This window comes from Lepisma saccharinum, chromosome 21, assembly GCF_977018435.1.
Source record: "Lepisma saccharinum chromosome 21, izLepSacc3.1, whole genome shotgun sequence".
Taxonomy (NCBI): Eukaryota; Metazoa; Arthropoda; class Insecta; order Zygentoma; family Lepismatidae; genus Lepisma; species Lepisma saccharinum.
Genome location: NC_139249.1, coordinates 16,571,307 through 16,587,055, shown reverse-complemented (window position 1 = coordinate 16,587,055; position 15,749 = coordinate 16,571,307). Strand labels below are relative to the sequence as shown.

The following is a 15,749-nucleotide window of genomic DNA, read 5'->3' as shown; positions in this document are numbered from 1 at the left end:
GGAAATTATACCCCCTCCTAATATAAGCAGGGTTTAATAGGGCAGTCACGTTTCTACGGGGAAATTGTACCCCCTCCTAATATAAGCAGGATTTAAAGGGGCAGTCACTTTTCTACGGGGAATTTGTACCCCCTCCTAATATAAGCAGGATATAAGGGGGCAGTCACTTTTCTACGGGGAAATTGTACCCCCTTCTCATATTAGCAGGATTTAATAGGGCAGTCACTTTTCTACGGGGAAATTGTACCCCCTCCTAATATAAGCAGGATTTAATAGGGCAGTCACTTTTCTAAGGGGAAATTGTACCCCCTCTTAATATAAGCAGGATTTAAGGGGGCAGTCACTTTTCTACGGGGAAATTGTACCCCCTCCTAATATAAGCAGGAATCAAGGGGCAGTCACTTTTCTACGGGGAAATTATACCCCCTCCTAATATAAGCAGGATTTAAGGGGGCAGTCACTTTTCTACAGGGAATTTATACCCCCTCCTAATATAAGCAGGATTTAATAGGGCAGTCACTTTTGTACGGGGAAATTGTACCCCCTCCTAATATAAGCAGGATTTAAAGGGGCAGTCACTTTTCTACGGGGAATTTGTACCCCCTCCTAACATAAGCAGGATTTAAGGGGGCAGTCACTTTTCTACGGGGAATTTGTACCGCCTCCTAATATAAGCAGGATTTAAAGGGGCAGTCACTTTTCTACGGGGAAATTGTACCCCCTCCTAATATAAGCAGGATTTAAGGGGGCAGTCACTTTTCTACAGGGAATTTGTACCCCCTCCTAATATAAGCAATATATAAGGGGGCAGTCACTTTTCTACGGGGAAATTGTACCCCCTTCTCATATTAGCAGGATTTAATAGGGCAGTCACTTTTTTACGGGGAAATTATACCCCCTCCTAATATAAGCAGGATTTAAAGGGGCAGTCACTTTTCTACGGGGAAATTATACCCCCTCCTAATATAAGCACGATTTAAGGGGGCAGTCACTTTTCTACGGGGAATTTATACCCCCTCCTAATATAAGCAGGATATAAGGGGCAGTCACTTTTCTACGGGAAATTGTACCCCCTTCTCATATTAGCAGGATTTAATAGGGCAGTCACTTTTCTACGGGGAAATTGTACCCCCTTCTCATATTAGCAGGATTTAATAGGGCAGTCACTTTTCTACGAGGAAATTGTACCCCCTTCTCATATTAGCAGGATTTAATAGGGCAGTCACTTTTCTACGGGGAAATTGTACCCCCTCCTAATATAAGCAGGATTTAATAGGGCAGTCATTTTTCTACGGGGAAATTATACCCCCTCCTAATATAAGCAGGATTTAAGGGGCAGTCACTTTTCTACGGGGAATTTGTACCCCCTCCTAATATAAGCAGGATATAAGGGGGCAGTCACTTTTCTACGGGGAAATTGTACCCCCTTCTCATATTAGCAGGATTTAATAGGGCAGTCACTTTTCTACGGGGAAATTATACCCCCTCCTAATATAAGCAGGATTTAAAGGGGCAGTCACTTTTCTACGGGGAAATTATACCCCCTCCTAATATAAGCAGGATTTAAGGGGGCAGTCACTTTTGTACGGGGAATTTGGACCCCCTCCTAATATAAGCAGGTTATAAGGGGGCAGTCACTTTTCTACGGGGAAATTGTACCCCCTTCTCATATTAGCAGGATTTAATAGGGCAGTCACTTTTCTACGGGGAAATTATACCCCCTCCTATTATAAGCAGGATTTAAAGGGCAGTCACTTTTCTACGGGGAAATTATACCCCCTCCTAATATAAGCAGGATTTAAAGGGGCAGTCACTTTTCTACGGGGAAATTATACCCCCTCCTAATATAAATAGGATTTAAGGGGGCAGTCACTTTTCTACGGGGAATTTGTAACCCCTCCTAATATATCAGGATATAAGGGGGCAGTCACTTTTCTACGGGGAATTTGTACCCCCTCCTAATACAAGCAGGATATAAGGGGCAGTCACTTTTCTACGGGGAAATTATACCCCCTCCTAATATAAGCAGGATTTAAAGGGGCAGTCACTTTTCTACGGGGAAATTATACCCCCTCCTAATATAAGCAGGATTTAAGGGGGCAGTCACTTTTCTACGGGGAATTTGTACCCCCTCCTAATATAAGCAGGATATAAGGGGCAGTCATTTTTCTACGGGGAAATTGTACCCCCTTCTAATATTAGCAGGATTTAATAGGGCAGTCACTTTTCTACGGGGAAATTATACCCCCTCCTAATGTAAGCAGGATTTAAGGGGGCAGTCACTTTTCTACGGAGAAATTATACCCCCTCCTAATATAAGCAGGATTTAAGGGGGCAGTCACTTTTCTACGGGGAATTTGTACCCCCTCTTTTAAGTGGGAATTGGGAGCCAGTCATTTCTCTACGGGGATATTTTACCTCCTGCTTAATTGACGGGAACTGAAAAGGGCAGTCATTTTTCTCCGTAGAAAATTGACTGTACAGTCAGTTTTCTACGGAGTCCAAATTCCCCGTTACACCGGTACGCGGTACCCGGTACGGAAATAACGCGGAACGGTGACAAATACCAATGAATTGCGTTACGTTACAGGTCCCTGGTCTTGCTACCGTAGTCATAACACAACGTTGCTCAAGTGTTGTGCAATAAGTGAGACCCATTGCATGGAGCGTTCATTTGCATGTGACAAAATGGCGTCTTGCGTAAAGTTGAAAAATATGTTTGCCTCACCAACCATTCACGGTAAGGTTAGGTTAGGTTAGGTTAGGCAAGCTTAGTAAAAATTAAGGGTGATCGTAAACAGTTTTGAAACACTAATCATTGCAAAAAATAGGTGTTTTCTTCATAAATCAATGGTGTTTACTCCGTTCACGGGCCCACTTTTTTCGACTTATTTCGCAATTTCTAGACGTAACCGCCAAATTTTAACTGCAGATTCGTGATTACGAGGTCAAAATTAGCCGAATTTTGAAGCAATTGAAGATACTTCCGGTATTCTGTATTTGCTCCGCAATTCGTTTTGACTTCAAATATACTACTTGACTAAAGATATCGAAAACACACACACAGTAGTGTGGTTGTGAGGGTTCAATTCTTTCTCTCTCTTTCAAGAGATCACTAACAGATCCACACCAATAACAATATACGCACAATAACAGTAAAGCAACAATGCAAGACACATATAACTATGAAATCTAATGCATTTATATTAATAGATAGCAACAACTAAACAGAAACGTATACATAATAACACTATTTCAACTATTTTATAATATATTTCGTAATTTATTGATATCTTTAACCAGTTAGTAAAGGAATACGTTTGCTACTTTATAAATATCCCATAGGCTATATAAATAAAAGTAACAAGTTAATTCGTCTATATTATTTAACAATAATGTATTCTTAAATATTTAGTAATTTGCTTTTATATTTACTAACATTATAAATATGCATATGCATATCATTATTCACACACACACACATATGTGTATATATATATATATATATATATATATATATATATATATATGTATTTGTGTGTGTGTGTAACTTTTCTCCCTTTCTTCCCATTATGCTATGTTAATTTTTCACATAAGCTGTTATTAAAATTACAACTATATATGAAAAGAAACTTATATTGGCACACAAACTGTAATTTGCATTATGTAATGAATATTATTAATATATACAAAACGATATATAATTAATAATATATATATATGTATAGAATGATACTTATATTATATATATATGTATATATATATATATATATATATATATATATAGCAATGCTCCTCTAGGTAATATGCTCATACGTATACATACTTATTCTACATACACACACACACGCATAGAAAATACAGAAACGTATATATGCTAAAACATAGTCTAAACTACATATATAAATATTATTAATACAATAGATGTAATAATTCATTGTCACTGTGCCTTGTTTTTCCGTGTTTCTCTGTACATGTTACCCAGCCTTGTTACATTTTTAAAATTGTAATAAATGCTTTCTTTTCTATAATGTACTATCTATCAAAGATCCAAACAATATGTGAATTCACTCTGGCAAATTGTCTTGTGGTCTAACACAATAGGAGATGGCCAATGACTTTTAACTTTGCCGCCGTAGTGAGACCATTTCAATTCCTTAACTGACCGTATGTGCATATTGTCGGACTTCATGAAGCTTCAAATTCCAGATTAGCCTCAGTGCATAAAGTGATGAAAATAACGTCAGTCGGGTTGATAGCACCGTTGCCAGTTACCCATTTGAAATTTCGATTCTCACTTAATGATCCACCCTCGTATAATCCCAAGAACGTAAACAAAAACAGCGCCATTGCAAGCAAGAGTTTCGCTTGCAAAGAGGAGCATTGAACAGCAAATTTTAGGCTTGTGCGTGACTTTGTATTAGTACCAATAGGTAATGACACGGATGTTGGGTTGGGGGAACATACAAAAACCAAGAAATCATGCACTTCGCAGTACTCCAAATGTGCCCTGTTGTCTCTCTGTTCATGCTTTTCGTAAGTAAAAAAAACAAAACAAAAAAAAACACTTCATTATTATTGCCCTTCCAGGTTCTCGCTCTCCTCGTTTCTGAGCTCTGTGGAAGCGCACAATTGAAGGACGTTTACAGGGTGTTGTGTTGTGTAAGCCTCTCTACATTGGTGAGTACAAGTTGTGTACGATGGCCACTATTTATATTTTGAGCCTTGGCAACACTGATTGAAGTTAGGCGCGATTTGACGTTTGCACGGAATCGTCTGGCATTATTGACCATAACGTACTTCAAATGTTTTGTCAATAGCTTGATTTGTGTTGTTTATGTTGTATTGGAGATTGCGCGACAACAGCGGTGGCTCAGTCGGTAACGCGTCTGACTACCATGCTAAATGTCCCGGGTTCGATCCCCGGCCGGTTCAAATCCGAGAACTTTTTTAACGATGGAAGCGGCCTCGGCGCCCACCCAGCGTCGAATAACATGGGTACCTGGGGGAAACCCTGGGGGGTAAAGGCGGTCAGGGGCGTGATGCTGATCACATCACCCCCACTCACGACCGGATCAAGAAAGTGTGGGGCGTTACCCCCACACCCCCTATACGCCTTCATGGCGTGGTGCTAAGCACAGGGGAGCACTTTACCCTTTTTTTTACAATAAAATGGAATTAACTTGTAAACATTTTCGTGCGATGATTTTTTACTATTTTCGACGTGGATTATCAAGACAAGAGTGCATCGATCAACTTACTTCCACATTTTGCGATGAAGCCCCATCCTTTGCCACTGTGAAACGCTGGTATAACGAATTTAATCGTGGCCGCCATTCGCTCACCGACGAGATTCGCGAAGGTCGTCCAAAATCAGTTGTTGTTCAAGAAAACATTGATGCTGTGCAAAACCTAATACTGCAAGATCGTCATGTGACATACTGTGAGATTGAGGCAACCATAAGCATTAGTTCCACCAGCATATATAAAATATTACGTGATCATTTAGCTGTGAGAAAGGTATGTTCTCGTTGGATCCCACACAATTTGACAAAAACTCAAAAAGACACTCGCGTCAATTGGTGGAAACAAATGCTCAATAAATACAATCGTGGTGCTTCAAAAGACTTATATAAGGTTGTAACAGGTGACGAATCATGGATATATGCATATGAGCCGGAACGTAAACAGCAGTCGACTGTATGGGTGTTTCAAGATGAACCCAATCCAACAAAAGTTGTTCGCGCTCGAAGCACATCGAAACAAATGGTCGCCTGTTTTTTCGAGAAAACTGGTCATGTGGCAACTGTGCCTTTAGAGAAACGTAGAACGGTCAACTCTGAATGGTACACAACAATTTGTTTGCCAGAGGTCTTCGGTCAAATACGGATAACAAACAAACGCCGTCGGATCATTCTTCATCAAGACAATGCCAGCTGTCACACATCTCGTCTAACAACCGACTTTATGAACAGTCAAAATATCGAATTGATGGGTCATCCGCCGTACAGTCCTGATTTGGCACCCAATGACTTCTTCTTGTTCCCGAATGTCAAGAATAAATTGCGTGGACAACGATTTTCGTCGGCGGAAGACGCCGTTGATGCGTTCAAAAACCATATTATGGAGGTGTCTCAACAAGATTGGAAAAACTGCTTTGACAAATGGTTCGAACGAATGCAAAAGTGCATTGACCATAAAGGAGAATACTTCGAAAAACAATAAAGCAGTTTTCAATGCCAAATTGCTGTTTTTTCATTGTTAGGCTCAAAATATAAATAGTGACCCTCGTATAATGTTGCGTTCTGTTCATGCCCTTGCACACTTCACCACATGCTTTCGCCAATCGCACACAGTATGTGCCTTCATGGCGCGTTGAAATGTGCAGAGGGAAGATTTGCCTTTACATATAATATTCGTATGTAAGATTTTCACCGGCACATTGAAACATATTTAGAACTCGACTGACGATTCGATTGATTGATTGATTTGCTTTATTTTACTTTGCCACTTTTGGCTAATTTGCGAAGATGGAGATGAGTGATGATATGATGAAATTGATGAATGGACACTCACAAACATCCATGCCCAGGCCGGGATTCTAACCCGGGACCCCTGGCGTAGCGGCGCGATGTTCTAACCACTCCTTCACGGAGGCCAGCTCTCACGATTCGAATTCCTGCCTGAACAGGAGTGTTTCTTTCTGATCGTTCCTTGATCAATTTTCTCTATTCGTCACTCATCATCATCTTAGCAATTAACGAGTAAAATAAACTCATTACGTTCTCTCTAATATCCCTTCCTTTCAACACTGGAGACCTCTCTCCTGGTCTTTGTCAAAAGTTAACATTTTTTCCCCCCGATCGGGAGACACGTGCTAGCGTCCGATCGAATGCGGGAACATCCATTGGTGCGTGTATTTATAGAATGCACGCACACGCAAAGGTAAGGGAAGGGAACAGATGAAACAACAGTGCGTATTAGAGCCGAGATATAATTCTCGTCAATTTCACAACATACTTGCCTTCGATATGTATTATTCTTCCTTTTCGTACTTTGTTTTACATTTTATTCCCTTCTGTTCCCTTTTCTCAACATTTACTCTTTCCTTCTTCGTGCTCCTTTCTTCTTTACTCAGTTTATTCTTCTTTGTCGCTTTCTATATCATTGTTCTCTCCTGATTTCTATCGCTGTTTTCCTGTTTTTCTTTCTTGTGTTCTTTTTCCTCCATTTTCTCATTTTCTTTTCCTCTCTCTTCCTTCTTCCATTGCTGATTTCTCTCTCTTTCTCTCTTTGCAGGGTAGTTAGCACAGACCGCTACGTCGCCAGTAGTCCTGGGTTCGAATTCCGGACTGGGCATGATTGTTCTTCATGAATTTCATTATACGTATCATCACTCATTCACATCTTCTCGATTAGTTAATCGCCAATAGTGCAGGCCCGTAGCCAGAATTGATCTCCAGGGGGGGGGGCTCACGGGCTATCAGGGGGGGCTTTGTAAATCAGTCCATTTTTCAAACGTTTAACAGGGTTAAATGAAGGTAAATTATGTGTGGGGTAGGGGGTCATTAAGTTACATAAAGTTTATAAATATCACACAAATACTACATTTTTCTAAATATTTTAAAATATCGCTTGAAGTGTTAATTGGCTGCTACTGAAATCATCCCTTACTACACACTCCATACTACGTTTGATAATACAGATATTTATATCACCCAAGAAAAGATGGACAATATTCAATCATAGTACCTACCGTACATTCCACTCCCCAGCCGAAACAATAAATCTTCCCTTCGTTCCCAAAACTTGGGAGCTGTTAACCTTTGATGCAGATGCGGAGGGAATTTGCATAATTACATCAAAGTCACGGATTTCTGTATAAATGGGAAGTCGCAACAGGGGCAACGAAGGTACAGATAAAGAAGCTCCCCTGTGCTTTCTGAAGTCTAGAGAAGAGAATCTCCTAAATACTTGCTGCTACTTACACTTCTTCTTATAATTAAGATGAACGAATGTAATAGCTGCTGTTCATGCTCCCTGAATTTATCCTTCATCAAAGTTGTGAGCAAAATTATATCTGCTGTCTACATTTTCAGTGCAAACAAATTACACAAAATAGTTTTACTTAATGTCAAGGGGGCTGACCTCAGTGTCAGGGGGGACTGAGGCCCCCTGGCCCCTGCCTGGCTACGGGCCTGCACTAGTGACAATCGCCACCAGTCCATTAGCTGCGCGTGAACCACTGTCCCCTCCCTCCCCTTAGGCAAACACCGCAGGACCTTCCCCTCCGGCCGCTAGCCCTGCTTTCTCTCATTATTGCTCTAGCATGCCTGCTCTGCCTTGAACAGTCAAGTGAATTTTACTGATTCCCATCACACTTAATAATTTTATTGTGCCATTCCTCGACAGAGTTGGTGGTTCGATGACGCCTGTTGTAACAACTCTAAAGCTCGACTGGAACTTCTCGTTTTCCATCCATCTCTCCACGAAATAGTCCAAAAATTCAGAAAGTTTTTCATTGTCAGGCACTCTGGAATGTGTTTCCAGCCAGCCGTCGGGAACATCCTCAGGCCGAAGTAACGCCAGAGCAGCACACATGCGGATGATCATTCTCACTTCTTCGTTCTTCATATACTCACAAGCAAGTCCCAAATCTTGAACTTTTCTCCAGATGCACTTTCTCATGTGGAAGTAGCAACCTTTTACCTCTACTGCGGGAAATACAACTTTAAGGGCAGAAATTGCTGCCGATTCAAAACCGACTGTCACCGTCGCTGGATTCCACTCTGGTATGGCCTCAATAACAAGGCGGAAAAGTCGAGTAGACAAGAGAGCAAATATAACTGGATATATATTTGTTCCGTTTTTTGAGCTTCCAAAGTATGCATGAATGGTATAAATTTGCGAAAATTGTTTACTGCAACTCTTAAAAGTGCTATCCATAAAAAAAATCTTGCTTGCTTCTCAAAGCTTAGTAGTGTAAAATACTACATTATAAACCCGAGAAAGTATGACCCCCCCTCAGGCAGATTTGGCTACACTTAAAACTAGCTCAAGATGTGCATATGAGCTTATTGCCCAAGTGTAGTACTCTGTCTAACCCAAGATTTTTGTAAAAATGCCCTCGGGAATTTCCCGTGAAAGTATGACCCCCCTCAGATTGATTTGCCTACACTTACAAAAGCTACATCTGCCACATTGTTGTCCATAAGCTTGTTAAAAATATGCCCGTCTTGATATTGTTTTGGCTACATTAAAACTAAGCCAAGATGCTCATAAGAGCTTATTGCCTCTAGTGTAATACTTGACAGTCAGTTCAGAGTATTAATATGTTAACCCGAATATTTTAATTGAACACCAGGCTCAACATGCATATCTAGTACTAAGACAATGTAATATGCAGAGGCCTTCTAGAATTGCTCTGTGACTCTCTCATTTCTTACATCATAAACATATGATTTTTCACCTATAAGAATAACACTACATATGGTGTCATCAGGGAGTGTATCATGAGTAGTGGTATTTATGATAGGGACAGTGCCAGAAAGTATGAGCTCCCCTCAAGCAGCTTTGCTATACTTAAAACAAGCTCAACATGGCCATATGAGCTTTTTGCTCTAGTGTAGCACCCCGTCTAATTCAAGATTTTTGTAAAAAATGCCTTCGAAAATTTTTCGGAAAGTATGAGGGGGGTTCATACTTTCCGAAAAATTCTCAACATGCCTATTGCTCAAGTGTGGAACCCCGTCTAATTCAAGATTTTTGTAAAAATGCCCCTCGGAAAGTATGAACCCCCTCAGATTGATTTGCATACACTTATAAAAGGCACTTCTGTGAGATTGTTGTCCATAAACTTGTTAAAAATATGCCCCTTTTGTTGCCCACACATAAAAGTAGGCCACACACACACACACACACACACACACACACACACACATATTTATTTCTGGTTTAAGTTCAATTGGGCACCAGGCTCAATTTGCATATCTAGTATTAAGACAATGCAATATGTAGAGACCTTCTAGAATTGCTCCGTGACTCTCTCATTTCTTACATCATAAACATATGATTTTTCACCTATGAGAATAACACTACAAATGGTGTCATCAGGTAATGCCTCATGGAATTCACAGATAATTTTAATGTTTGTCCTGTCATTAACCACAACTTGTTTTCTTTTTGAAGTGTTGATTACAAACATGGGTCTCTGTGCTTTGAATTCATCTGGTGTGTAATACATGTCAGTACTGCCAATTGTAGAAAACAGTAAACAAAATTTGCCTGTTTTAGAGATATTCCAAATATTTAATAAGCAACAACAACAGGGCCATCTATGTGCAAATGTCTGAACTCGGTGAACACTTGGGAACAAGTCAATTTTTTTCATTATGTCAATATTTTTAACTCTTTTTGCCAGTAATAGGGAATGGTAGTAAGTGTTAGACAAAGTACTTTGGAGCCGAATATGCCTTTCTTAAGACGTCGTATATTGCTAAAATATCTTTAATTCACATATTTCTCATACCGCCGTATCTTGTTCTATTAGGCCTCTTCAAGAAAATTGCCAATTAGTGAAAATTAATTGAGCACAACAGCAAAAGAGGTACTAATAGGGCAAACATACAATGATATGGGGATATGTGAATTGTTGGTTTCTTCGATTCAGATAAATGGATTGAATTGAAACTGGGATATTTTGCATTTTTTTATACAAAATCTGATATTTGTTACATCCAGCTTGTTTGTTGTAATCTATTCTTATTTAGGGTCATGGTTATATCTGTCTCAGCCTGTTATACAAAAATCAATACATAACAAGGTTATTGCCATTCTAGACATGCATGTCCGCACAGGTATTTGCGGAGGGTCAGTGCCTCTGAAGGCCGCTGAAAAAAAAACCTGCGACACGGCCAGTTCTTCTGCACGGATCAATACTTGAACAATATGTGCGCATGACGGCCCCAAAGCGGTGGGATCGATACTTGGCACGGGAGTCCTATTGCCTGCATTGAGTCTTATTAGCAAAAGCTCCGGCAGTCTTATTGACATCGATTAGTTCCGGACAATTCCGCTTCCCCGGCGCTGAGGCATGGCGCTGCGGTATGGATTGCATGTACGCTCAGCAGAAAAACGGGATACACTCAGAAGAAAGTACTTCGGCAAAAATGTTAGAGAATAGCTCATGTTTCTGAATACACCCCCACCCACCCCAACACACCCACCCACCCACATCCATACATATTTACTTCCCGGTCCACTTCTATTGCATTATGTTGTGCAATATTAATTGATTAAATGGTTATGACATAATGTGATTATGTGGTGTTTTCTGATTGGTTGCTTATGACATAATGTGATTATGTGTTACGTTTAAATAAGCAGTGTTTCTATTGGCTCTGTAAATCTATATAAGCCAGGGCACAGTGCAGATTCTTCACCATTGCTGGATCGGCAGTGGAACCCACAAGTGGGGGGCAGAACCTGAACAGGCTCCACCAAAGTATAGGAGACTTGAAGCATATAATTTGGCGGAATAACCCAAGTAAGGTCATAGAGACAATATACACTGATACAATAAAAACCAATTTTTGGCAGGGGGGCCAAAGTGGTTCCTAAATACAAAATCTCAAGAACTAATTGACATAGAGCTATGCAGTTTTTTTGTCTGCACTGAACTCAACTGATCCAGCATAGAGTTTTGATTTGAATCCCAAGAAATTGTATATAAATACCAAAGCCAAAAATATTAAGTGTATACACACATACACACATACATACACACACACAAAGCACAGTGTTGAACCCAACTGATATTTTTATCCAGCATAGAATTTTGATTTGAATCCCAGGAAATTGTATATAATAAACAACAACAAAAATGCCAAGTCAAAAATATTGTAATCAATGCAATAAGAATATATCCAGCCCCAATTGGGCCAAGCACCAAAAGATTTGTAACCCGGACAAATACAGAACTCCCACAAAAATTTGCCCCAAATGCAATAGAAAATACAGCATGCAATACTTCACATATACACATAAAGATACTTGCTCTGCACAATCATCAACACAACCATCCACATCTGGTCTGAAAAGAAGGCACGAAGTACCTCTTAATGCCAGAGCAGCAAAACAGCCACGCTATGCACCCATCCGTAGCAGTTTTAACGGCCAATTAAGGGATCACCGGTTTGTATCAGAGCCAAGATGTGGCATTGAGAATTTCTTGAACAGTATAAATTCTGATCTGCAGGCAATTCTTAATGCACAAAATGGCTCTTATAAGCTCTCCCTCAAATTGTTTACACAATATAAGAAGCCAAATGGCACAAAATTTACACAGCCCCACATAACAGAAACTGTACCGGTATATTCAAATGCAAATTCAGATAAAATAATAAGCAGATTGATGGATCAACTGAATATCAAACACTCTGAATTTGCGGCAAAAGAGTCCGGATGGAGCCTATGTGGCTCTCCGCACAAGTTATATGTTAATCTTTCTGAATTCAGCCCATTACAAGGATCTACATATGTGCCATTACCTGCCAATATCAAAAACAAAAGAGCCGTGGTCAATATAAAAAATAATGACCAGAAATGCTTTTTGTGGTGTATATTAGCTGCTTTGTATCCAGTTTCAAGAAATCCTCAGAGAATAACTTATTATAAACAGCATGAACATCTTTTTGACGATGCAATAGAGGGTTTAGAATATCCAATGTCTGTTCAGAATATTGATAAATTTGAAAAAAAGGCCAGGCACATCAATGGCAAACAATTATCTATTAATGTATTTATTTGTTCCACTGGCAATTGCCCGATAGCACCTCTCAGAATCAGTACACTTGATGATGAATCTGCTATTCCGATTGATCTGCTCTTAATTGAAGGGAATAGCACATATCATTATACTCTGATACATAATCTTGAAGCTATAGTCAGAACACAACTAGACAAATCTAATAGAATATTTAAGTTGTGCAGAAGATGTTTAACTGTATTTGATGGTCAAAAAATGGTAAATAGGGTTCCTGAATGTAATACAGAAATTGCCAAAAACAAGTTAATTGAGCATCTGAAATACTGTGGGAATCATAAACCTGTTCATATGGTGATGCCCAATCCAAGTGAAAATTGCAAATTCAAAAAGTTTGAAGCCTTGTTTTAACACCCAGCATATATTGTCTGTGATTTTGAATCGAACCTCAAACCTCTTGCATTCTGCAATCCAGATCCTGAAGAATCTGCAATTACACCATACCAGCTACATGAACCTTCCAGTTTTTGTTATATGGTTATACGGGATGGTGTAGCTAGTAAAGAATATTCATACATGGGACCAAATGCCATCAAAATATTTGCACATAGAATAGAAAATGAGTGCCGTGACATAGCATCTAACATCTTATTAAAATCAAATCCTATGTTGCCTTTAACAGAGGAACAGATTGAAGATTTCAACAATGCAGAAAAATGCCCGGTATGTGATTCTGAATTTTCAGATACAAATATCAAGGTGAAACACCATTCTCATACAGATGGTAAATTCTTAATGGCCCTGTGTAATAGCTGTAATATTAAGATCAAGAGACCAAGATTTGTCCCCATATTTTGCCATGGAGCATCCAATTATGATTTCCATCATCTGATCAGATACGAGGGGTTTGACAAACAGAATTTAAATATTTTAGCTGAAAATGATGAGAAATATATATCTATTAGCAAAATAATTAAAGTTAATGGTGTTCCTATTCACATAAGATTTCTTGATTCTTACAGAATTTTATCTGCTAGCCTGGCTACACTGGCCACTCAATTATCTGATGATCAATTCAAAATCACACGTGCATTGTTTCCAAATCAGGACCTGAAATTAATTAGGCGGAAGGGTGTATATCCAAATGACTATGTTACAGATTTTTCTAAATTTGATGAGTGTTCCCTGCCACCGCAAGAAGAGTTTTACAGTAAAATCAGAGGATCTGGAATCACTGATGAAGATTATCACCATGCCCAATTGATGTGGAACAATTTAAAATGCAAGACATTTGGTGATTATCACAAGGCATATTTGAAACTTGATGTCACCCTCTTAGCTGATATATTGCAGGCATTCAGAAAATCTTCTATGCAAAATTATAGACTGGATCCAATGTATTTTTACAGTGCCCCGGGCCTAGCATGGGCCGCAACGTTTTTGAACACCAAAATGCAATTGGATCTGATCCACGATCAAGATATGTATCTGTTTATGGAGAAATGTATAAGAGGAGGCATGGTGCAATGTTCCCAGAGATATGCCAGAGCAAATAACAAATATATGCCTGATTATGATCCAGCACGGCCATCAAATTATATAACGTATGTAGATGCAAACAGCCTCTATGGTCATGCCATGATGCAAAAACTGCCATATGCAGGGCTTGAATGGGTTGAAGATTTTAACATTGAAGATCTTCAGAATTTTGATGACAGTGACTCTGGCCTAATCTTAGAGGTTGATCTGACAATTCCAGATAATTTACACAACAAATTATCTGATCTGCCCCCAATTCCCGAGGTTCAGTGCTCACCTGGCTCTAAACAGAAGAAGCTCATGATGACTCTGGAGCCGAAACAGGGATATGTCACATATTACAAAAACCTCCAGTTCCTGATGAAACATGGTGTTCAAGTGACCAAAGTTGGCAAAGTCTTGAGGTTCAGGCACTCAGAATGGTTGAAACCATATATTGATACAAATACAGAGCTTCGAACATCTGCAAAGAGCCAATTTGATAAGGGCTTGTTTAAATTGATGGTTAATTCTGTGTATGGCAAAACTATTGAAAATGTCAGAAAACATACCGATGTTAAAATAATTACTGACCCCAGCCTGAGCAAAAAATTGGTTGCAAAGCCTAATTTCAATTACGGAAGAATTTATGATGCGCACATGGCACTTTTCAACATGAAGAAAACAAAGATTAAGTTTGATAAACCTATTTATGTAGGGGCTGCGATATTGGAATTGGCCAAATTACATATGTTAATATTGTATTATGATGTGTTGAAACCTTTTTATGGTGATCGTGTAAAATTGATGTACATGGACACGGATAGTTTTATTCTTGATATTCAAACAGAAGATGTTTATCAAGATATGTTACAGCCTGAATTGTTTCCATACTTTGATACCAGTGAACATACAAAGATTCAACACCACCACAACAAAAAGGTGCCTGGCAAGTTAAAAGATGAGACACTTGGTGATGTTATTGTGGAATTTGCTGGGTTAAGTGCCAAGATGTACAGTTTTAAAACATGTAGTGGCGCTGTTGCCAAAAAGGCCAAGGGCATTGGCAGAGTGACTGTTGACAAAGATCTTGTATTTGAAGATTATAAAAATTGCCTCAAATCCCAGAATTTAATCAAAACATCAGAAAATAGAATTCAGAGTGAGGATCACTTATTGACTTCAAATGTTGTAAGAAAAGTGGCTCTGGACCCACATGATGACAAGAGATGCATTTTATCATGTGGCATACATACTTTACCTTGGGGGTATTGTGATTTGAAAAATGGGAATCAATGCCCAAACACAGAGCATGATTTGAAATAAATAAACATGCCTATGAACTTATTTGGGTTCAAAAAACAGGCTATTATGGAGCTGCCAACACCACAACCCTCTTCTGATATGATATCTAAACTGAGTGGCTTGTTAATTATTCATCTGAACAGCATACTTACAGATGTTGATG

General features: G+C 39.2%; 1 long non-coding RNA gene across 1 annotated transcript in view; it reads left to right on the top strand.

The window, feature by feature from the left end:
- LOC146004052 (uncharacterized) overlaps positions 1-15,749 on the top strand; it is a 61,233-nt gene that overhangs the window by 23,628 nt on the left and 21,856 nt on the right. The window contains exon 2 of the long non-coding RNA XR_014443886.1: positions 4,591-4,680. This is a non-coding gene — a long non-coding RNA (uncharacterized LOC146004052). The remainder of the gene's footprint in view (positions 1-4,590; positions 4,681-15,749) is intronic.